This window comes from Lissotriton helveticus, chromosome 10, assembly GCF_964261635.1.
Source record: "Lissotriton helveticus chromosome 10, aLisHel1.1, whole genome shotgun sequence".
Taxonomy (NCBI): Eukaryota; Metazoa; Chordata; class Amphibia; order Caudata; family Salamandridae; genus Lissotriton; species Lissotriton helveticus.
The window spans coordinates 904,072,724-904,097,378 of record NC_136071.1 but is presented as its reverse complement, the minus strand read 5'-3'; the positions used below and the strand labels follow the sequence as shown (position 1 = coordinate 904,097,378).

Below are 24,655 nucleotides of genomic sequence, written 5' to 3'. Positions count from 1 at the left end.
CGCCTCCCTCTTCACATAGGGGGTGAAGCGACGGGCTGGACGCCACCCATTATCCCACAGTAACTGGGATTACAAAACGTTTGAGACAAAGGGTGAAGACGCCGCAAGCTGGGCTCTTGTGGAGTGACTGAGGTCTCTGGACTTGCGTCCGGGTGAGAGTCTGTGGGGAGCACTGACCAGACCTACCCACGGAGACATTAAGTTTGGCTGCTGAGTTTATGCTCTTTCCACTCAGTGAAGTGGTCTGATTGAACACTTCCCTGCAGGGACCCAACTGGAAACAAGAGACCTGATAGAAGTCGACTGCCCAGGCAACATGGCCAAGGGTAAAGATCCCAAACCATAAAAGCTGGACAGATTCACAACAGTGATGGGTCCTCAGGCTGGGCCTGAGGAAGGGACGGTTGGTATGCTGGACAACGCAGTGCTCCTCCAGGGAATTAATACTACGAGGGACACCCTGGAAGGGAGAAAAGGAGATGTTAGGTCAGAGGTCTTCCTGCTCCGTCAAGACCTCTGCAATCTCTTGGAGCAGGTGAAACATGGAGAAAGAAGAATTTTATCAACAGAAGACTCATCCAAAGACCTCTCCCGAGAAAACACAGAACTTTGAACTACCTTAAAGGACATCGCCTGAAGGATGGATGATGCCCAAAAATGCGCAAGACTGAACAACCTCGACTTTGTTTGCTGTCTGGAAGGAGTTTAGAGCTCTAATATGGTGTCTTCCTGGAACAATGGGTGAAGGACTCCCTCCTGCTTGTGCAGTTCTCCTTGTGCTTTATTATCGAATGGGCCCACATAGCCATGAGTGCAACCCCCCCCCCCCCGACGGAGGCACTGTCTAGACCCTTCATTGTCCACTTTCTGAACTACCAAGATTGGGACAAGATACTGAGAGGTGCGAAAGCTTGGGGAGGTCCAACATGCCCAGTCCAAAATAATGGTCTTCCCAGACTATTCCAGGAAATTTCAAAAACAAAGACGAATGTTCACTCAGCCAAGCAGAAACTGAGTTTGCTGAACATACAGTACATACTGCTGTTATTGCTAAACTCTTTGAGGGCAAAACAGTCTTCTTTCAATCCCCTGAAGAGGCATGGGCCTGGATGGGGGAATGCCCAATCTGGCGCAGAGCTGGGGACACTCAAAAGAAGCAGTCGGAGCCAACACGGGAGGGGGCCCAGCTCAAAACCTAGAGGTTGGAGAGAGGCCACAGCAGTGGGGGTGAAATGAATACACAATGAGAAAAATACCGCCCTGCCGCAAAGAAGGCAGACCTCAGAGACCAGACTCTCAACTGATCAGGAGGGAAGCAAGCCTGGAGACCAAACGGGACATGTCACAGAAAGATGCCATCTTGTATCAAGCGGAACATGAAAGCTCAACAGACTCGGAGGATAATCACCTGCCAATGTGAGGTGGCAGAGAGTGGGGAGAGTTGAGATGGGGTGGCAAATTAGATAGGGAGAGAAAGTTGTTGCTACAAATGAGACACATTCATGACTGATACAGGTGCAGGTTGTGGGGCCCTCTGTCGAAAGACCAGACATTACCATGTAACATAGATGCTGGGGCAAGGCAAGCAAAGTGGTGTGAGGTACTTAATAGTGTAGTTGAATGTGAATGGACTCGGTAACAAGTTTAAGAGAGGGCTGGTAGCTAGGTATATTAAGAGACCTGATGTATTCCTCCTGCAGGAGACTCATGTGTGGTGCTCTCACTGTGGTTTCCTGAGAAAAGCGACATTAGCACACATGGTTTTTACCACAGGATCCCCCGGAGTGGCCATCCTAGACAAGAAGCCCCCTCTTCCACATACAGAAAATATGAGCTGACCCAAATGAGACCTACGTGGCAATGAAGGGTCTCAGTCTGGAGCCAGTGGAGCGATGTCACCCTGGTAATTGTGTTTGCATCCCCCCCGGGACTCCGGAAGGTAACCCAAGATGCTGTGGCAGGGATATTGTTGGAGGCAGACTCCTCTGTTTAAATTGTTGGGGGCAACTTTAACAATGTTATGGACCTGACCACAGAACACAACATCACAGTTAATGGACCACAAAAGACGAAAGTTCTGGCAGGCTTCACAGAGACCATGGGGCTCTCGGACCTCTGGTGCCGGCATCACCCCATAGACCATTTATACCTACTATTGAGGAGCCTACAGAGTGTTCTCCAGACTGTACTACTCATTTGCACAGGTTTGTGAAGTGAGAGGGTTAGAAAGAGTGGAGTACTTGGCAAGGGTTCTGGCTGATCAATCCCCATTTTGCCTCACTTTTGGAGCCGGAACACGTAGGGAGACACAGGCCTGGAGATTGAACACCTGGGAATTAAGGATGAAATGTTTGCCAAGGAAATCAGAGTAGAACCAGAACTGTATTTTATTGAGAATAACGACTCTGTAACTTCCGTACCTAGGAACAGGGCACAACATATCAGAGCCCACAGGAAGTAAAAAGAGGTGCAGGAAATGGAGGAACTGGAACAGAGACTGTTAGCTTTGGAGGGCAGACCTGGGGTGCACACAGATCCCGCCATACTGTGCAGGATCACAATAGTCAGCAGGGAGTAACAGGCATTGGCAGATCGAGAAGCCACAGCTATAATCTTATCCACGCAACATCGTCTTTCACACCGGGGATAAAGCGAGGTGACTGTTAGCCTGGCTAGTTAGAAAGGCAGCTGAGGCCAGGTGGGTGACCGAAATCATAGGAGAAGATGGGTTTTCCTGTGCCATGCCTCAGTAAATACTATGCTGCCTTTTTTAAGGCTCACCCATTAGCAGACACCACTCAAACAGAAAATTATCTGGGAAATGTAATGGTCCCAGCCTGGTTGGGAGAACAAAAACTGGGCTTAGAGAGTATGTGGGCCTATCGGAGGTATTGGCTTCCATTGACAATTTAAAGACAGGAAAAACCCTAGGCCCTAATGACACACTGGCTGAACCTTTTAAAAAGAATGTCAGAGTTATGGGTCCATACTTGCTCTAGATGTTCAGTGAAGCTAAGGAGATGTGTGCCCTTTCACTGAACCTCCACAGCGCTACTATAGCAGTCATTCACAAACCAGATAAGCCTACAACATAATGCAGTTCCTATAGCCCGATCTCTATTATGAACATTGAGACAAAAAACTGGCTGCCATATTAGCCAGCAAACTCATACCAGTGATTAGTAATTTAATACGGGCTTCATCCCTAATAGGTCTAACAGGCTCAAACTCCACCGAATTTATAACTGGCTTGAGGTGGTCCAATATAGGAAAGATCCCCACACAATCCTGTTCTTAGATGTTAAGAAGGCTTTTGATGCTGTCCACTGGCCTTTTCTAAAACAGGCGCTGGAGAATATCGAGTTTGGTCCCAAATGTATTGCCTCGATCAACCTTCTCTACAAAAACCTAGTTACTAGAGTCAGAGTAAATGGTGAGCCATGCACCGAATTCCCCATTGAGAGGGGAACAAGACAAGGGTGCCCTATATCTTCCAGTTTGTTTGCCCTTGTGCCGGAGCCACTAGCCTGCATAATTAGAGCACATCCAGACATAATGGTATTTAGAGAAAGGGAGGAGCAATCAAAAGACAAATGGATATCAATGTACACTGACTGAGAAGTTACCTGGCATATTCTGATATTTGAAAAATGTGGATCCCATGCGGGTTACTCCATCAATTGAGATATTCTAGCCTTTACCCACTGGGAGGCCCCTTTGCTGAGCGGGACTGTCCTGGGCAGTTTTGAATTGATAGGCAAGGATATTAATATCTGGGTGTTTACGTGACCTCCAAAAAAGAAGCTATTGGGATGAGTGGCCAAGCACAAGATGGTTACACTCCCGAAGCTTCTGTACATCCTCCAAAATGACAAACATTAGATCCCAGAAGATGTGTTTTCTAGAATAGACAATGAAGCCCTGAGGCTGCTGCAGAATGGGGGTCACCCTAGAGTGGCACTACAGAAATTGCAGAGGAATCAATATAAAGGAGGCATTTTCCTCTCCAATATCCAGGCATACTATTGATCAGCGCACTTAATGGTGGTCAATGACAGGGGTATATGCCCACAGACCACCAAACAAATGTGCTGGAGAGGTTCCAGTTCCAGGCCCACTCATATTTATACTATTTATATGGGGAAAGGGTTCAAAGAACCTATTGACAGCGACCCAGATGACCATTGACATCTAGAAACGTGTTGAGAGACATTTGAAATAGGACAAGAAGTTGGGTGGGAACACATGTATAGGAATTTGGAAAGCTGAAGGGGTTTGGACAGTGGGACACAATCCGAATCTTCTAGCTGGTTGACCTCATAGAGTAGGGTGCACTAATCCCCTTTAGTTCCTTACAGCGAGAATGGCATCTACATAATACTCAATATTTTAAATATTTGCAAGTGCAAAATTCCTGGTCATTCTAGATAACATCCCTGAGTACGAGCCACTGGAAGGGAGGCTCCTCCACGGTGAGACAGCTGGGAAATCGGTCTCATGGACATATAAGACTGTCCTTAGCAATGTCCCAGACAGTGGCGGCTGGTGACATTTGAAAGTGGGAGGGCGTAAAAGGTCTGGATCAATGCCCAGTGGCGGGCAAGCGTAGAGAGCAAGCCAGACCATCATAAGTGCGGTTCGTGCCCCCCCCCCCTTTGATAAAACTTTGAAAAAAGAGGGACCAAATGGTGCATTTTCATTCATTGAGAGATTAAGAAGGTTAATAAAGCAATTATGAAAGTGTAGTTATGTAGTGCTGTCAGGTTATGAATGTGACATGAACTACTGCCCGATCCAGGACACCCTTGCAAACTAATTATTTTATTCATGCAAATTTACTTTTTCAGTACACACTTCCATCGGGACGTTTCAGTACAAACTTCCATCGGGAGTAGCTTGGTTAGTAAGATTGGGGGGTATGAGCTTCATATTTTCCAACAACACTGGCACGTCATGTTAATATAAAATCCTTTGAAATGCTTTACGTTGTCACACAACAGTGAAGCGAGCAAGACCCCCACAGGTAATTTTGATATGGCTATGACATGTCCGCCCTCACTGCATAACGTGTTAGTGGCCCCCCTTCTGCCTCACTAGTTGCACCTCTGAATGTGCATAGTTATATTTACTTCGAAGTTCGCCCCTTTTGATTCCATAAGTCTGGCTGCATTGAGATGAGACATCGTTTATCCGCCTTTAAATGTATGTCAAATGTCCATGGCTTTAATAATCGAATAAATAAACGGCATTTGTCAATGTTTTTTATAGCGCTTAGTACCCTTGAAGAGGCGTTGAAAATAAATATATATTTTTTTAAGTTCAGCTCAAGGTAGACATTAACCAGCGTGACATAAGCAGTGCCATGCGGGACAATCTCGGTTACAGTCCAAAAGGCGTTTGCAGACAGTCGTTCAGAGGGTGACACAAAATTTCCAGCGGCATTGTTTATGGCAACAGATGGGTGACCTGCCACTTCTATTAATTCTGCTACAGCACTTTTAACAGCTGCCAGGTCTCTCACATTTCACTGCACTGCATGGACCTTATTTCAAGTTTCTGCAGAAATTTCGTTGCTGTTTGTTTCAAAACATCAATATTCCTGCTTGCTATGACACACTCCGCACCCAAGCTGGAAAGTGCTAGGGTCATTTCTTTACCAAGTCCAGTACCCCCACCAGTTTTAAAGGCCACCTTTCCTTTGAATGTGTTAGGTGGCAGCATCACTGCTTGTAGAGGTGGAAAGAACGATGCTTGTGGCAAGTCTTTGCTCTGGCATAACGGTCTTGTTCCATGACTTAATAACCGCTTAGCACCTGCTCCCGGCGTCTGGCCTCACAGAGCGGGATTCAGCCGAAACAATCCCAGTGCACCCAGACTAGCCTTGCAGAGAAGCTGCACGCCCTCCATAGTTTCCTTTCACGCACTGAGTTTAACCGTACTTTGCCCAGTGGGGTAGACGCACTTTATGAACTGACTCCAAGTGCTTCGAGCGCTCAGTCGGGACCGCTCCTCATTTTATCTGCCTCGGATGAGATGGGGGTGGAGAGCCTGACTGAACCCACCTTGCTGAACATGAACCTGTGACCTTTAAATGCATATTACTAGTCGCCTTTCATTTCACACACACTAAAGTTGGGAGGTTGTTGTATTTATTTTGGGAGCCAGAATGTAACACAGAAGGGTATGAAAAAAATAAAATAAAATGTAAAACCAATAAACTTTAAACTTACCGCCGGTCCCGCGTTGCATCACGTCTCCGAGTCCGAGTCCGATCACAGAGTGACGTTGGCAAATCGTAAGACTGGATGCGACTGAGGGCCACTAAACGGCTAGATCCTGCCAATTTGACAGGGCATTGGGCGAAAGTACGTCACCGCCCGACAGGATCCTATCTTTAGACTCCTGCATTACACTAGGCATGCGCAGCATACCTAGTGTAATGTCAATGGAGTGGCCATGCAGAAATGAAAACGCCCTTAGCTCACACTTGTGCAGTCGGAGTCTGCTGGACTCCTGATGCTCTCGCAGTCGCCTGCGTGCCTGCACACTGTGCGTTTGATGTTCACCATGACTCATGCGCACGCACCGCTGTGAAGCACACAGGCCAGAAATGTAAACAGACAAATTGCGTCTGCTTACATTTCTTGCTGCTGAGAGAGCGCAAACTGACCTAAATGTATGAGTGCATCACACTTACCTGTAGTAAGCACAAATCATGAGGAGAAATGCCATGAGTGCTAGTAGTATCTGCAATTATATTCTGAATGTATAGCTAATGTAGAGATTTAAGTAGAAGTGGAACTAATACAGAAATGTGTGACACTATATGATTTTATTAGATGTGATTATTCCTGAATCCATGTCGTGTAACTGCTAAAATGTAAGATGGCATGTGGTTAAACGCAGAATGTGGTAGGCCTCAGGGCCAGAGCTAGAAGGGAAGGGGAAGGTGTTTCTTTTCACGACATAGATTGAACTAATGTTTTGGTCATTGCATTAATGGGCCATGATTTATAGATGTGTTTACTGAATAATAGAATAAGAGTATTAACATGCTTTAATTAATGAAGAAGTTGAATGCTATAATCATTATGAGAAATGCTGTAGGCCTGAAATGTTTTAACATTGATTTACACGTACATGTCTGGGCCGAGAAATGTTGCGAACCTTTTTGGAAGTCTATGAGAGTTGGGTTCTTGGCTGCAGATGTCTGTCTGCAAGAGAAAGGGAGGATCCGATTATAAATAATATGAATAGAGGTCTGTTCAGTAGACGGCCCAGACATGGAGGAGGGTTCCGGAATGTTTAAGGGGTATCAGCGGGCCGGAGAAGAGTCTGAGAAGCAAGGTCAACTCCAACGTATGAGGCCCAATACAAAGCAGCATGGAAAAAGCCAGAAGCTACACCACGTGAGGGGCGTCTCATGAGGGGCGTCTCAAATGTTGTTGACTGTTTTGTATTAGGGACAGCACCCCTGGGTGGAGTTAGAGCAGATGCCTGAGGACCCTTTAGAGAGCGGATGGGTAGGCAGAGAGGGGTCATGACTGGAGAACTATAGGTTTTCACCAAGAGACTAAGAGTGAGTGACTTCCCTTGGGGGTCATTCACTGCTGACACCTTTGTTAGGTTGGGATTTGGTTAAGTAGGGATACCATCTAGAGCAGGGTAGGGACAGCCTAACCTGTGTGTTTTCCTCCAACTTAAATGAAGGAGAGATATGCGTCAATGCTGATAGCTTTATTATTCTTAGAACTTGTGTTAGTAATTTCCGTTGCTCGTCTGAGGGCTTTCAGAGAGCACATGTATGTAGTTGGACCTGTGTATCTCGTGAATCTCATTCTGAGATGCCTGTATTTGCAGCTTATCCTATCCTTACAATAAACTTTTGAAAGCTAGAAGTTGTTTGTGATCTTTTGGAGCGGGGTCCTTTATTGGGTGAACTAGCTTGGTAACAGAGGCACTTTCTTCCTTCAATGACAGGCAACAAAGGTTCAGTCGACCAGATCGGGGTTTAGATCAATAGTGATAAGGTATCGATCAAAATCTCGCCCTTCCAGTTGGTAGCTATAGAGGATGGTTGCCTTCTTGAGGACGGTGACCTAGGCCAGGTTAGCTTACCCCAAGGCCCCTAGAAATCGATGATCGGAAGAACCGCCCGCTGAAGAAGATCCGGATGACGTGAGACAGAAAAAGCAGCAGTATCGGTCGAGAGTGAGTATAAAGGGTCATGCGTGTTAGATTGCGGTGTTTTTGTATTGTATCTATGTTGTAATGTCTGGCGGAGTTGAATGTCTGTAGAGTGACTGTGGAACAGGTTGTGAGCGCGCGCAACCGGTGGAAATCTTAAGTGAGAGCTTAAGTGGTTCGGGTGTATCGGACACCCAGAGTAATTGTCAAACAGTGTGAAGGGGGTCATGAGGTACCATTGATCACCCGAAAGACCGAGATAGGGGGAACGTAAGAGTGAGTGCGTGAGTAACGGACGCTGGTTGGAAGTTACTGTGTGTGTAAGCAACCTATCAGAGAGACGATAGACATTTCGTCAGTTGCGTTGACAATTACATATAGACTGTGGACGTACAGTCGAGGGAAGTGACCGCTTGGTCGGAAGTAGTCATTTTTCGGTGTATGAATGGGACGCATGCATGACCGGGAGACGAGTTGAGAAAGGAGGGGTGCTGCTGCGAAGCGGAGAAAAGTGACGTCAGGAAGTGTCGCGCAGTGATTGGCTGACCGGAGAAAGACCGCGCTGTGATAGGCCAGCTAGCAAAGACGTCAGAAAGTGTCGCTCTGTGATTGGCCGACCGGAGAAAGACCGCGCTGCGATAGGCCAAGTTAGCAAAGCCGCGACAGGATTGGTGGATTGTCATCAGGAAGTAAACAGAGTAGCGAGGCTGGATATTGTGCGCATAATTATGAAGTGTTTTAAATGGTTGAGAGCGGCGTTTAAAAAAGAGAAGCGGGGATCGTATGAGGGGGAAGAAGCCCCGCCGGAGGGTACGCCGGCTCGTTACATGGCAGTGAATGTTGGGCTGCATACGATCCTTTGGATATCAGAGTGGAGTAGGATTACGGAAGGAAATGAGGAACTGACGTTCCCGAAGTACGGGACGTTCAGATTAGAGGTGTTACATCGATTAAAATCAGTCATGACCTCAAAGAGACCCTTGCCTAGACCGACCCAGTTTGAAGCTCTTGATGCATGGATTAGGGCAGCGCATGAAAAGAATATGAACAGACGACAAGAAAGGGTGAAACGATCGGTAAGGGCAGTGCAGGATGCCAGGTGGGATGCGGATGCTAAAAGATGGAGAGTGCATAACATGGAAGTAAATAAACTGTACCCGGTGTTAGAGGTGCCCGGAAATAAAAGCCCCCTAGAAGAAGATGATGAGAGCGAAACAGAGGACAGCCTGATAAACAGATTACTGACAGACAGGCCACCCCCGTATAATAGAGCAGGGGGAGAGGTCGAGCATAGTGAAAGAGAAAAGGGGGGCAATGCAGGAGAGCATGGACCGCTTCCCAGTTCAGAGTGGGATCCTGAGGCAAAGAAAGAGCTGTCCCAGCCTAGTCAGGTGCAACAGGTAGTCGGGAGGTTTGTGGTACAAAGAGCGCCGGAAACGGAGAGCGCCACATCCTACGCATTACCAGATGCACTACAGGTACCTGTTACCATAGGTCCTATAATATCGATATATGACCAAGAAAGAGCAAGAGGGGAAGAACGGGTACGGAAGGACAGAGAAAGAGCAGGGACGGCAAGGAGGAATGATACGATTAATTCCCCAAGTCAGATGCCGATACCAAGAGAGTGGAGCACCCCGATGCACACAGCAGGGGATCCAGGAGGGGACCCTGGGGGCCCTAGATGGCCAGTGGATCTGAGGGGATCTGGACGAAAATCCTTTCAAGAGCTAAATGAGTACATGAAGAAGTGGGATGAGGCAGTGGAGGCTCACAAGAGCATCATAGCTGCAGAAGCTGAAAGGGAAAGTCAGGACAGCAGAGCTCGGACTCACTGCGGGGCTGGGGAGAGCAACCCAGAGTGGGACGGGAGAGAGAGAGATAGTAGGGGAGTCACCCATTGGGCCCGGAGTGGGGATAGAACAGACCTGGAAAACGGGGGCCCCGGGAGTGAAGGGGTGGCGCGCCCAATACTCAGTGAAGGGGAGAGGAGAGCGCAAGAGTACAGAAACAGCTTTAAGTGTCCACACTGTGTGCCCGGCACCAGAGAACTGAATGGGAGTTGTGAGAGGTCGCACCATAGTCCCTGTGATGACGGAAATGAGCGCAGCCCAGGGAATATGGGGAACCAGGAAGGATCGTATCGGATACTGAGCGATACTAGGCAAAGGGAGAGTAGCGACCAGAGGGAAAATAACAGAGAGGAGTATGGTGAAAGGAGAGAAGCAGGAGAGAGTGGGCAGAGCAAGAGTGGGGGTAACAGGCCCGTGTTCCATCACCTTCCAAGATCGGATGGCCGAGCATGGGACCTGGAGAGATGGGAGCAAGGGAGAGCACTCATTAACTCTCCTGAGCCCAAACGTAGAGCTCGAAGTTGGGATGGTAGGGAGACCAGTGAGCCCCCTTCGAAAGACATATTGCGAGCTGAGATAAAAGCTAAGAGACTCGATGTCGCCTGCTTAAGGTCAGACCTGGATGACATGATAGATGGTACCCTGCCTTTAGAAAGAATAGAAATGTATGAGCAGGATGAAATACTGTATATGGCAAAGGACATCACTCGAAAAGCGAGAGCAATCCATGAGAAGTTAGTCGAACTAGCAGGCAAATATATGGTGGACCTGTCAAGAACCAAAGCATTACAGGGTAACCATAGGCTACATTACACAGATCGAGACCTAGATGAGAGGAGAACGATTGGGCTGAAAACGCACATAAGGGAACTGATCACTGGAATAAGGACATGGAGGGCACTAGATAAGTGGGAAGAGAGGTGGTCCAAGAAAGGGACCGTCAGGAGAAGCACGCTTGGTATGACACCAGGAAGGCTGCAGGGAATAGAAGCATACCCTTTGCGTGAAGTCGCCAATGGGAACTATGTGCATGTCCCTTGGAGTAGGGGAGATTTAGCTGCTTTTACCACCTCCTTCCCCAAATTGCGGGAAAACCCAGTGGAGTGGTACAAGCAAGTCGAGAGATTTGTAAAAATCTCAAAGGTCCTATGGATAGATCTGAACACGCTGTTCGACATTGTAGTACCAGGAGATCTGTGGACAGCATGCAAGGTTAGCGCTGAGTGGCCCACAACGGAGCCGGAGAGAGATGCTAAGACTAATGGGCCGTCCGAGATTGTGATGGCAAAATTCGAGAGAGTGATGACTTGGCTGAAAGAGAAAGTGCCAATGCAAGACATAGATTGGGTCAGAATAGACCGAACCAGACAGGAACCCAAAGAGACCGTCCACGAATATTACGAGAGATTGCTGAAGGCGTTTAAACAGTATAGCGGCCTGGATGTAATGGATCCAAAAGACATAGGGCAATTCGTGTCCAAGTTCGTCCTGGGACTGAGACCGGATATTAGTTTAATGATTCAGCAACACTCGATTTGTTGGCAAAGTAAACCCCTAGACGAAATACTGAGGTATGCCAGGTACTGCTGTGATGAGATAGACTCCAAGGCTAAGAAACTAAAAGAAAAGTTGATGGTGGTACAGATGCAGGCAGCAGGAAAGGGGGGACAGCAGCAACAGCAGCAAGGAATAGGTACAGGAGGAAAGAAGCAGTACAGTCAGAACAAGGGCAATGAGGAGAGTTCCACCTTTAGACCCAGATTAGACATAGCTGCCTTGAAGAAAACGACTAGGTGCCACCAGTGTAACGAGGTGGGGCATTGGAAACGCGAGTGTCCCTACAATGTAGAGATAGGAGAACAAGAGATAGAGGAGGAAGAGGTCCAGAGCGCGCCTACAAGAGGGGTGACGCCATACCAGGGAAAGGTGCTCAAAGGGGGGGGGGCTCCTCCCCGAGCCCAGTTCCCGCAACCTCCTCGAGTAGGGAATATGGGTAAGACCTATAGACAGATGCCCCTGTTTGTAGAAGGAGAAGAGTGCTATTATGTGGACCCATTAACCGGACAGAGAGTGGAAAGAGAAGACTGCACCCTCGGGGCAGCCTTGGAGGTGGACCAGAGGGGACCCTATGTCGAAGCAGAAGTAGCAGGGTGCCCCACGACATTTCTGGTGGACACAGGAGCCACTAGATCCACGATCAGATCAGCTGCAGTTCCAGACCTGCCCATGTCTGGAGAGACCATACAAGTGGTGGGGGTCGCAAACAGGAGAATAACCAGCCAATTGACAGAACCGGTACAGGTGAAAATAGGGAAGTACAGCGATGAGCACCAGTTTGTGGTTTGCGATTCAAGTCCTGTGTGTCTGCTAGGGAGAGACCTGTTGTGTAAATTGAATTGTACTATATACTGTACACCTCAGGGAGTGGAGGTATTGACCAATGATGATGACGCAGACTTCAAAGTTGCAAACTCAAGAATATGCGTGGAGCTGTACCCTACTTTGACAGTAGATGAGCTCCCCTGGGACTTGAGAGAGACAGTGGCACCAGAAGTATGGGACTTCACTGGGGAAGAGATTGGATTGGTCAAAGGGGTGGACCCAGTGAAAATTGTAGTGAAACCGCATGCTGAGTTCCCAAGAACACCCCAATATAAATTGACTCCAGAAACGATTGCAGGCATAAAGCCCGTGATCGAGTCCATGATTAAACAGGGAATACTGAAAGAAATCGTGGGTAGTCCATGCAACTCCCCGATTATGGGTCTGCAGAAACCAAATGGGAAATTTCGGATAGTGCAGGACCTTCGAAAGATTAATAACATAGTCGTTTCGTGTTGTCCAGTGGTACCGAATCCATCAGTGATACTGTTTCAGATTCCATTCCAAGCTGAGTGGTTCACTGTGATTGATCTTTGTCAGGCTTTCTTTTCGATCCCTCTGGACGAAGAAAGCCATTTTCTTTTCGCATTTAAGTTGGAAGGTCGCGTTCTAACATGGTGTCGTATTCCTCAGGGGTATACAGAGAGCCCATCGATCTTTAACCAGCTTTTGAAGAAAAATCTTGAAAGTCTAGTGCTGCCCCAGAAGTCAGTTCTGGTCCAGTACATAGACGACCTCCTCGTGGCGTCAGAAACAGAAGAAGCTTGCAGGGAGGACTCCATTGCTTTGTTAAATCACCTAGCTGCCAATGGGCACAAGGTGTCCCCGGGAAAGTTGCAGTACTGCCTGACAGAAGTGCAGTACTTGGGACACAGAATAGAGAAAGGCAAGCGAAAGGTGTCACCAGACAGGATAGAGGCGATCATGAAAATGAATGCGCCTAAGACACAGAGAGAGGTCAGGATGTTCCTAGGGATGGTGGGTTATTGCCGACAGTGGATCGCGAACTTTTCACTGAAAGCAAAGCCCTTGCAAAAACTGACGCACAAGGAGGTGAGCGATCCGGTACCATGGGACAAAGACTGTTTGATGGCATTCCTACAGCTGCGAGAGGACCTGTGTCGTGCTCCGGCATTGGGAATGCCTGATTACAATAAACCATTTTTGCTTTACTGTTGTGAGAGAGAAGGTTGCGCGTTGTCTGTGTTAGTCCAAATCCATGGGAATGCCCGCAGACCAGTTGCTTATTTCTCGGCTACTTTAGACCCAGTAGCCGCAGCGTTGCCCGGATGTCTCAAATCCGTTGCTGCAACGGGTGTCAGCATTGAGAGATGTGAAAATATCGTCATGGGGCACCCGTTAGAGGTGTGCGTGCCCCATTCTGTTGAACTGTTGATGACCAGGACCAAAACACAGCATCTGACCAACAGCAGGCTCACGCGCTATGAGCAAGTTATTCTTGCTGCAGAGAATGTGACCCTCAAGAGATGCTCTGTTTTGAACCCTGCCACCTTGATGCCACTCCCAAATGATATCGAGGATGATGATGAATGTACAGACCATGACTGCCTCGATGTGACTGAACTATGCACCAAACCCAGACCCGACATCGTAGATGAGCCACTGACCGACCCAGACGAAATTTTCTTTGTCGATGGCTCATGTGTAAGAGACGAAGTTGGGCAGTTGAGAGCAGCTTACGCTGTTTGTACAATTACTGGAGTTGTAGAAGCTGGGTGCCTGGAAGGAGTACACTCCGCTCAGGTAGCCGAGATTATTGCCTTGACACGTGCTTGCTTGGCAAGCAATCAAATTCGAGTCACTATATACACCGACAGCCAATATGGTTATGGGGTGGTTCATGATTACGGGCAGTTATGGTCTCAAAGAGGGTTCATGACCTCTTCAGGCTCTCCCATTCGCAATGGAGAGTTTGTGCGCCTGTTGTTAGAGGCGTTGCAATGTCCAGCAGGTATCGCAGTTGTAAAGTGCACCGCGCATACCAGAAATGAGGACTTCGTTTCGAAAGGCAATAGATATGCTGATGAAGTTGCGCGGTATTGCGCGGAGCAAGGGTACTCTTTCACAGAGGTGGAAGTGGGTGGAATAAATGTAAGGACTGAATTAGCCATGATATTGGAAACTGTTGATACTTGGGATGAACTGTCAAACATGCAAGAAAATGCTCCTGATTTTGAAAAAGAAACATGGGAAAAGGCAGGATGTGTAATGGGTGAGTCCCATTTTTGGGTCTCAGCAGACGGCAGAGCAGTGTTGCCCAATGAGATGGTGAGTCCAATGGCCAGACTCATACATGGTCCCGTACACTTAGGGAGAGATGCTATGCTGAGAGTGTTTAGACAGACCTGGTACAATCCTAAGTTTAGAATAGCAGCAGAAGCAGTGTGCCAGCGTTGTGTGACCTGTCAGCAGCTGAACGTAGGGAAAAGAACACCAGTTGCACTGAGTCACATAGGAAGGTCTGGAGGTCCATTCAATCGAATGCAGATAGATTTCATTGAAATGCCGAGGTGCAACCGCCTCCGCTATGTCCTGGTGGTTGTTTGTGTATTCTCCAGATGGGTTGAGGCATACCCTACACGTAGGTGCGACACCCTCACAGTGGCTAAGTTACTGCTTAGGGAACTCATTCCGCGCTTCGGGGTGCCGGCCTCTTTGGAATCAGATAGGGGAACGCATTTCAACAGCGAGCTTGTGAAGATGATTTGTGCGGCTCTGAACATAGATCAGAAATTGCATTGCAGTTACCGACCAGAAGCCTCAGGAATTGTGGAGCAGATCAATGGCACGATCAAAGCCCGAATTGCAAAAGTGTGCTCCTCAACGACCCTGAGTTGGCCTGACGCCCTGCCATTGGTCCTCATGAGCCTTCGTGGTACCCCAGACAGAAGAACGGGGTTGTCACCACATGAGGTGTTAATGGGGAGAGCAATGAGGCTGCCATCTGTCCCAACTACTGCACTGTTAAATATCACAGACGATATGATCCTGGACTATTGTAAGGGGCTGTCTGACGCCATTCATTCTGTGTCCCTTCAGGTGCAGGCTGCCGAGGTTCCATCGTGCCAGGGCCCGTGCCATGACCTGTATCCTGGGGACTGGGTCCTGGTGAAAAAACATGTGAGAAGAAGCTGCTTGGATGTTCGTTGGCGTGGGCCCTTCCAGATCATCCTGATCGCGAATACGGCTGTGAAGGTGGGAGGCCTGCCCAATTGGATCCACGCGTCACATACGCGAAGGGTTCCAGCACCTCGGGAAGAAACAGCTCCTCTCTCGGATAGACGTCCAGCAGAGGACCGAGAAGCCATAGAGGGGGCTAGCCAAGCTGTAGAGGTGCCAGCGGAAGCAGGGAACGAGTCTGACCAAGCTGAGGACGGTCAGTACAACAGCGAAACAGACGACGCTACAGAAGGAGAAAGTAGCTGGGAGTACGAGTCAGACACTGACAGGTCTGACAGAGAGCGAGAACAGACAAGAAGGAGAAGGAGTAGAAGGGCACGTGGAGAAGCTAATTGGCCGCAAAGAAGGAGCTCTAGCCTGAGGTCAACTCCAGAGATAACCCTCCCTCCGATATCAGAAGACTCAGACCCGGAAGAAGGTGCTCAGGGCGCTGAAGCACCGGACCGAAGAAGGTCAAGAAGAGTGCGTGTGCCTAGCAGAAGATACTCCACCCCTGAGTGGACATATCTGGCGACAAATGTCTTTGAAACAGGAGACAGGGAGGATTCGAGCGGTGGTGGTGTCCAGTTCTGAGCCCATCGTCACCGTGGAAATACGACTGTTGGTACCCGGAGTCGAACAAGAAGGGTCACTAACATTCATGCTCCCCAGACCTCCCCGCCTCAGCAAGTTAAAACATATGTTTCTTTCAGAATTGCAATTCCCCGACTTTGGTACAACGATAACAGCCCATGAAGAGCACAATCTTCGTTTGGAAATACTGAACTTTGCTATCGAAGCTGCAGGCACAAACCTGATAGTAGATGCTTAAAGGACTTTGTAAATAAAGCGAGCAGAAACAAAGAAGATTACCTAGCGCCCAGGAAGCAGAGAATATTAGGGAACTTCCCTTGAGTTGATGGAGAAGGGCTAGGGTTGTCTTTATTGAACTGTTAAAGGACTTTTGCGAAGAAGGTTGTCAGCTTCCAGTTGTGTGGATTCTAAAGACAAAAGGATTAAAAAGAGACTGTAAAGGAACGAGAAGAAAAGAACTTTTTGCTAAGATAAGAGAGAGCCATATTGTCTGACGAAATGGAAGCCGGCACCCAGAACCGCAGAGCTAAATGTATAATAGGTACACTAATAGTAGGAGTAATAATATTGATAGCTTTAGTGGTAACAATTTCTTATGTAAAGGGACATGAGGAAGAGGCGAAGGTAACTGATGTGAAATCTGTAGAAACGCTTACACCCACTGTTGCTGGTGAGAAAAGGGAAAACACTCAAGAGAAGGCGTTATTAGCTGCAGAAGCCCGCAGGTTACACGTAGATGAGTCCCAAGGAGACTTTAGGTCAAATGCTTATGCTAAACTCTTATATGAATACGTGGATGCCATGGAGGTTAAGGACTGTTACGTCTGCATGCAGTTGCCGGCGTCTGTAGATGAAGGCATTAGATATCATCACCTCCCGCTGACATATGGCATTACATGTAGCTTATTGCTTAGTATATTTTATGAGAGAGATAGTTTTGAATACTATTTCTCCAACTATGATTCAGTGTTGCCAGAAGTCCCAAATTATAAGCAGATGAACAAATGGGACTACTGGAAGAGTGAAGACAGGTTGGCCAAGTTCTTCATTCCTTGGATTACCTTAGATACTTCACATGCCCGTAGAAATAACCTGACATGCAAGGTGTCAGAAGTCGAGAAGAAGTTCATAGGGCAGGTGGATGATCGTTACAGGAGACAAAAGATTTTGAAAAAATCAGGACAATGGAAAACAGATTGGACCGAGGAAGAGAAGGCACACAAGAGAAAGGGTAGTAGTGGTCCAATAGCTTTAGATAAGACGCAGAGAGGAAAGCTATGTCTTCACCGAGCCAAAACGTATTATGAAAATGTATACGTGGGAGAAGTCGACTGTGAACATGCTTTCAATATAGAGTACTATACTAAAGATTTCCTGAAGGGAATGCAAGTGATTCCAAATGTGTATTTTGTATGTGGAAGAAATGCCTATGTGAGACTACCTGACAACTGGTATGGATCATGTTACCTAGCAATTGTCTTCCCCAAAATATATCATGCACAAGACTTAGTGATCATCGAGGGCAAGACATCATCGAGGGGAAGGAGAGATATAGGAGATGCAGAAATGGTTGGAGATGTCTTTGGAGCTATGTTCCCTCTTTTGGGACTAATCCTTAATGATGTTAAAATTAGACGACTGGCAACAGTCGTCGACAGGTTGTCTGCCAGCACTGCTCAGTCCTTAATGCTGGTAGAAGGAGAGATGCAATCGATAAGGGCTATGGTTCTTCAGAACCGTCTTGCGTTAGACGTCCTACTAGCAAAAGAGGGCGGAGTCTGTAAGGCTTTGAAGGTCCAGGAATGTTGTACTTACATTCCAGACAATTCGAAGCCCCTTGAGAAAGTTATTAGGAACATAACTGATATTCACAAGGAGATCGAAGACTTGAGTAGAGAAAATGTCTGGGAAAAGGTGGGCCACGGAATGAGTGAAGTTGGAGGGTGGATCTCCACCTTAGGCAAAAGCTTTGTGTGGTATATACTAAAACCTATCATCATAATATTGATCTGTGGGATCATATTGTGGGGATTGGTGAGGGTATTCAAATGGTACAGAGCAAGAAGGTCAGAAAGGGCCCAAAGAGAGCAGCTGCAGAGATTGGCTGCCATACAAGATAATCAGTACAGGAGTCTGAGGGCTCTGGAAACGCAGAGACAAGTTATGCTAGCAATAACTGCAGTTTAAATGTTAGTGATGACCCCGAGAGGTCATCAAAGGGGGGAACTGAGAGAGCGCAAACTGACCTAAATGTATGAGTGCATCACACTTACCTGTAGTAAGCACAAATCATGAGGAGAAATGCCATGAGTGCTAGTAGTATCTGCAATTATATTCTGAATGTATAGCTAATGTAGAGATTTAAGTAGAAGTGGAACTAATACAGAAATGTGTGACACTATATGATTTTATTAGATGTGATTATTCCTGAATCCATGTCGTGTAACTGCTAAAATGTAAGATGGCATGTGGTTAAACGCAGAATGTGGTAGGCCTCAGGGCCAGAGCTAGAAGGGAAGGGGAAGGTGTTTCTTTTCACGACATAGATTGAACTAATGTTTTGGTCATTGCATTAATGGGCCATGATTTATAGATGTGTTTACTGAATAATAGAATAAGAGTATTAACATGCTTTAATTAATGAAGAAGTTGAATGCTATAATCATTATGAGAAATGCTGTAGGCCTGAAATGTTTTAACATTGATTTACACGTACATGTCTGGGCCGAGAAATGTTGCGAACCTTTTTGGAAGTCTATGAGAGTTGGGTTCTTGGCTGCAGATGTCTGTCTGCAAGAGAAAGGGAGGATCCGATTATAAATAATATGAATAGAGGTCTGTTCAGTAGACGGCCCAGACATGGAGGAGGGTTCCGGAATGTTTAAGGGGTATCAGCGGGCCGGAGAAGAGTCTGAGAAGCAAGGTCAACTCCAACGTATGAGGCCCAATACAAAGCAGCATGGAAAAAGCCAGAAGCTACACCACGTGAGGGGCGTCTCATGAGGGGCGTCTCAAATGTTGTTGACTGTTTTGTATTAGGGACAGCACCCCTGGGTGGAGTTAGAGCAGATGCCTGAGGACCCTTTAGAGAGCGGATGGGTAGGCAGAGAGGGGTCATGACTGGAGAACTATAGGTTTTCACCAAGAGACTAAGAGTGAGTGACTTCCCTTGGGGGTCATTCACTGCTGACACCTTTGTTAGGTTGGGATTTGGTTAAGTAGGGATACCATCTAGAGCAGGGTAGGGACAGCCTAACCTGTGTGTTTTCCTCCAACTTAAATGAAGGAGAGATATGCGTCAATGCTGATAGCTTTATTATTCTTAGAACTTGTGTTAGTAATTTCCGTTGCTCGTCTGAGGGCTTTCAGAGAGCACATGTATGTAGTTGGACCTGTGTATCTCGTGAATCTCATTCTGAGATGCCTGTATTTGCAGCTTATCCTATCCTTACAATAAACTTTTGAAAGCTAGAAGTTGTTTGTGATCTTTTGGAGCGGGGTCCTTTATTGGGTGAACTAGCTTGGTAACAGAGGCACTTTCTTCCTTCAATGACAGGCAACAAAGGTTCAGTCGACCAGATCGGGGTTTAGATCAATAGTGATAAGGTATCGATCAAAATCTCGCCCTTCCACTGCCAATGATTCTGTTGCAGATTCTGCCTAGTGAGGCACCGCCCCCGGCGCCCCTATAGACCAGCCGCCACTGGACTCCCAGATATCCTGATGTAACTAAAGGCAGCATGGGAGGGCGAGGTGAGCGAAATAGATAGCATGGCTTAGGAGGCAGCCCTGATGCACAAGAGGGAGGTGGCGATCAAGTCCCGCATGTGACTTATTTGGTATAAGGTCCTGCACAGGGTATACTATGACATGGCCCATTTACACTGATTTGATAGGGCAGAGGCCCCTAACTGTCTAAGATGTGGGGATGAGATTGGGTAATTTATGCACACAATGTGGTTGTGGCCCATGATACACTCATACTGAGTTACCGTAGTGGAGAAATGCGGCTGCCCGAGGCCACCCGGTGGCCATCAGGAGGGCGGGCCCGTAGTCACAGAGGGCCTCCCCCGCCCCCTACTTTGGCATCCCCTCCTCCCCGGGCAGGGGGTGCCCGGCCGGAGGGTGGGCGGGCTGGCGACGCACGTCCGGGGCGGCAGCCAAGGCGAGGGGCATATAACTTCCCCTCGCCATTTTGGTAGCCTCTTTGCCGCTCCGGACGTCGCGCATCGGCTCAAGGGACACTCTTTTGCCTTTCCGGCTGCTGCTGTCCGGCCTCGGTGCCGGTCGTCTTGCACCTGCCTGCCTCGCTGCACCCATCCTCGCTCGCGGTGTGTCCTAATTCAGAGCCCCCCTCGTGCCCGCTCCCCCCCTTATGGGGGTTGCACCTGGGCCGGGCGGCCCACTTAGCGCGGGCCGCTGAGGCTGGTGGCAGGCAGGTCAGTGGTTCCCAAACCTGCAGCAGCTCTCTCCCCCTTGTGCCCGCTCCCAGTTTTGTTGGGTGTCGCATGCTGAGCCGGGCGCTGACGATGGGTATAGCAGGCTCGAGGCGCACAAATGCATACCGCTAGAAGCCTCGTGCGCGCTATCCCACCATATATCGGGTTCGAAGCGCCATGGCTGGCGATACCCCCCCACCCCCCCTGGATCCACCGTGCCAGCCATTGCTCGGGTGGAATCGGTCCCGAAGGTTATTTTGTTATGCCTCCGGGGGTGGCCAGATGTTGGGCCCGCACAGTGGGGGCCAGTGGTGAGGGATTAGGTCGGGGGCAATGTGAAGGAGGTTTCCATGCCGCCAAAGCAGGGAGTGTGTAACTCGCCTCGTTCAGCAATGCTCTGTCTCTCCCAGCATTGATATACACAGCTTCATGAGGCGAAGCTGCAATGTCCAGGCGTGGGCGGATCCAGGCACAGCCGTGGCCCGTGAAGGGTGGGAGCAGTATTGGCACCGCCTGCACTATGCTGGCTGTCGCGTCCAGGACGTTGGGTGGCAGCTACGAGCTCCGATGTAGCTTCGAGGAACTCTGGCACTTAAAGCTTCCGTAATTATTTCAATGATTCGAAATGCAGCGCGGAATGCGGGACTGGCCACAGGCAGTAGGCGGCCCCCCACCCCCAAACCCACGCTTGGTTTTGGGCGTTTGTGGTGGGGCTGCGTACGATACCCTGGGAATAGCTCAGCGGTCTAACATCTATCGGCTGCCTTGCTCCTAACGTAGGAATCACCCCCTTTAATGGTGATATGGGAGACTGTACCCGCCCGGAGCGGTTAATGCGGGCAGTGTTTGCCTGTTCTCACAGGCCGCCCACACTTCATGGGCCATCTTCCCCCACCCCCGGCAGGCGGTGGGGAGTGGATATCCCAAAATGGGTACTCGCAAGCCACGGCGGTACCCGCAGCTATCAGGCCGCGGTGCTGCTTGAAATCGCGAGCCACTGGGCAGATCGCTCGGGGACTGAGTTTTTTCCTCGACTAAGCAGCCTCCGGGCTAAACTCAGGAGGGCATGCGAAGCCAGCTGTTTTACCATTGCAATCCTGTAATATTAATTCATAGGACACCACACAAGTTATTATTATAAATATATGTTTTATCACTGAATAATCCCCTGTACTCTTGAGTATAGAAGCATAAGCGCTTAAACAAAAGCTCAGTTTACAGATGATTATTCGGAGGACTGCGTCACGGCAGAAGTTGTAACTTAACCTGGGTGTAGTCTGCTGACGCTTTGTGTAAAGGTGTGTGGTTGGATCGCAGTGGCATGCTCTGGAGCTCCTAGTATATAGATTATAGGAAGCGCTATCAGCAGTGGGGGCCCCTCATCACTTGGTCATTCACCGGGGGATATGTCCTCACGAACCTGGGATGGTCTACACTAAATACTGTAGAGGAATATGGACCCGGGGGTAATCTGCAGATTAGTGACAGAGGGGCATTGGTCTCATCAGGCATGTAATGATTCAGGTCAGGATCAAAGGTCACTCTGTGGTTGATGGGGTTCTCCTCTCACCAGTCGGTTTGGACTTGTTCCTCCTGGACCTACGAGTAGCTCTGCGGAGCAAGGGTTGCAGGTAATCTTGGTAGCGAAGTGGTGGGAGACCTGAACGGCGACGGTGGCCGCTGGCCGGGCTGTGGCGGAGTTACAGGGCGATCCGGAAGCAGAGAGGTGCAGCACTGTACTTCAGCGGGCACATAGGGGTGCCAGAGCCTAACCTGGAACCTCATGGGAGGTCCGGGAACCCGTGTCGGCGCCCCAGTAGTCCTTCGGGCGGTTGTGTGCCTGTGCAACTGGGGGTTTGCCTAGATACGCCCCGCAAGGGGCGTGAGTAGAGTTATTACCATAATGGCGCAGCAGATGGGTGGTTCGCCACTGTGCTGCTTGGCTCATTAGGCGGGCAGGTGGCGAGAATGCGGCCTGCCCTTGGATCGTCCGTAAGATAACCCACCGTGATTACATAACGTTGTATGTAATAAACCTGCAGCAACTTTTCCCAATCTAACACTGGTGTCTTGTGTGTTATTTGCGGGATGTTGGGTATGTTGTGGGGCGGGGGGTTCTTTTGACCTGATGTGACTATTTAAAAAGTTACTGGGTGTAAGCATGCCAAAAGACCCCAATTTCATCCTACTAGAAATGCCCACAGAGGTAGGCTTTCCCAGAAGTAAACACTTTACCAATCTGGGCCTTGTGGTGGTGAATAAAGACATGGCCAGGCACTGGGGTGCCCCCACTCCCCTTCCAACATTTCGTCTTTTGACTTTATTGTTTTAGTATATGTGGTGACTTGTAGCAGATGATGAGAGACGGAAAAGAACATCATTTCCATTGGATCTTACCCACAAGTTTACTGAAAAATTTGATATCCTCTCGATGGTTCTTCATGAAACTTTTCATTACGAACCCATATCAAAAGAGCATTTCTGGAAAAATGTTGTACATATTCGTTGAACGCTACTAAAATTATTTGCAAAACAAAAAAGTATTTTCAATGCAATGTATAACCTACCCGTAGGTACACTGAGCCTTATTCACAAACGTATACTTATACTTTTGTGTAAGTTTACTCTTTGTTCAATAATCACAAATTACGATTTAATAGTACATTTCAACTGTGGAAACTGTAATTGGGGTGGAGATCTCTCCACATAAAAAGATAGAACAGACTATCTTTTATGTGCGGAGTTCTCCGCCCCAACTGCCGAGTCTCACCAGTCAAATCAAATCAAATCAGGTGTTTGTTAAGCACGACTACTCACCCGTTAGGGTCTCAAGGCGCTGGGGGTGTGGGGGGGGTTCGCAGGTTCCAGTCCATCAAGGAAGGGGTCTGTCGAAGAGCCAGGTTTTGAGGTTTCTTGAGAAGGTGGGGAGCAATGTTATCTGTCTTTGAGTCAAGTCAAGTCAAGTTAAAATTTGTATAGCGCACTACTCACCCGGAGGGTCTCAAGGCGCTTGAGGGGGGGGCGGGTTGTTACTTATCAAATAGCCAAGTTTTGAGTTGTTTTCTGAAGGAGAGGTGGTTCTGAGTAAGGCGGAGGTGGGTGGGGAGAGAGTTCCAGGTTTTGGCCGCCAGGTAGGAGAAAGATCTTCCCCCCATGGTGGTTCTACGGATATGTGGAATCGTGGCGAGGGCTTGATTGGACGATCGTAGTTGGCGGGTGGGGGTGTAAAAGGTCAGGCGCGTGTTGAGGTATTTGGGTCCTAGGTCGTAGAGGGCTTTGTGTGCGTGGGTGAGAAGACGGAACATTATTCTCTTGTTGACGGGGAGCCAATGAAGGTCTCTCAGGTGACCGGAAATGTGGTCGCAGCGGGGTATGTCCAGGATGAGTCTGGCGGAGGCGTTCTGAATGCGTTGGAGTCTTTTCTGTAATTTGGCTGTGGTTCCAGCGTAGAGGGTGTTTCCCTAGTCCAGTCGGCTTGTGAAAAGTGCTTGAGTGACTGTCTTTCTTGTTTCGGTGGGGATCCATCGGAAGATCTTTTTGAGCATGCGTAGGATGTTAAAGCATGATGATGAGATGGCGTTGACTTGTCTGGTCATCGAGAGGGAGGAGTCTAGAATGAAACCCAGGTTCCGAGCATGGTTCTTTGGTTTGGGCGCGCTGCCTAGGGCTGGTGGCCACCATGAGTCGTCCCAAGCGGAGGGTGATGATCCTAGGATGAGGACTTCCGTCTTGTCCGAATTTAGTTTTAAGCGGCTGTTCTTCATCCATTCGGCTACGTCTTTCATCCCTTTGTGTAGGTTGGTTTTGGCGGTGATTGGGTCTTTGGTGAGGGAGAGGATCAGCTGTGTGTCGTCAGCGTAGGAGATGATGTTGAGGTTGTGTTGGCGTGCGATGGATGCGAGGGGGCTCATGTAGACGTTGAAGAGAGTGGAGCTGAGCGAGGAGCCTTGGGGATCGCCGCAGATAACTTCGGTGGCCTCTGATCTGAAAGGGGGGAGGCGGACTCTCTGGGTTCTTCCG

General features: G+C 48.5%; 1 protein-coding gene and 1 pseudogene across 2 annotated transcripts in view; both read right to left on the bottom strand.

Moving 5' to 3' along the window:
* Positions 1-24,655, bottom strand: part of CNTNAP2 (contactin associated protein 2) — a 2,169,461-nt gene that overhangs the window by 1,385,510 nt on the left and 759,296 nt on the right. The gene's annotated exons all lie outside the window — the stretch shown is intronic.
* LOC144785270 (2,4-dienoyl-CoA reductase [(3E)-enoyl-CoA-producing], mitochondrial pseudogene) lies at positions 5,126-5,907 on the bottom strand (annotated as a pseudogene).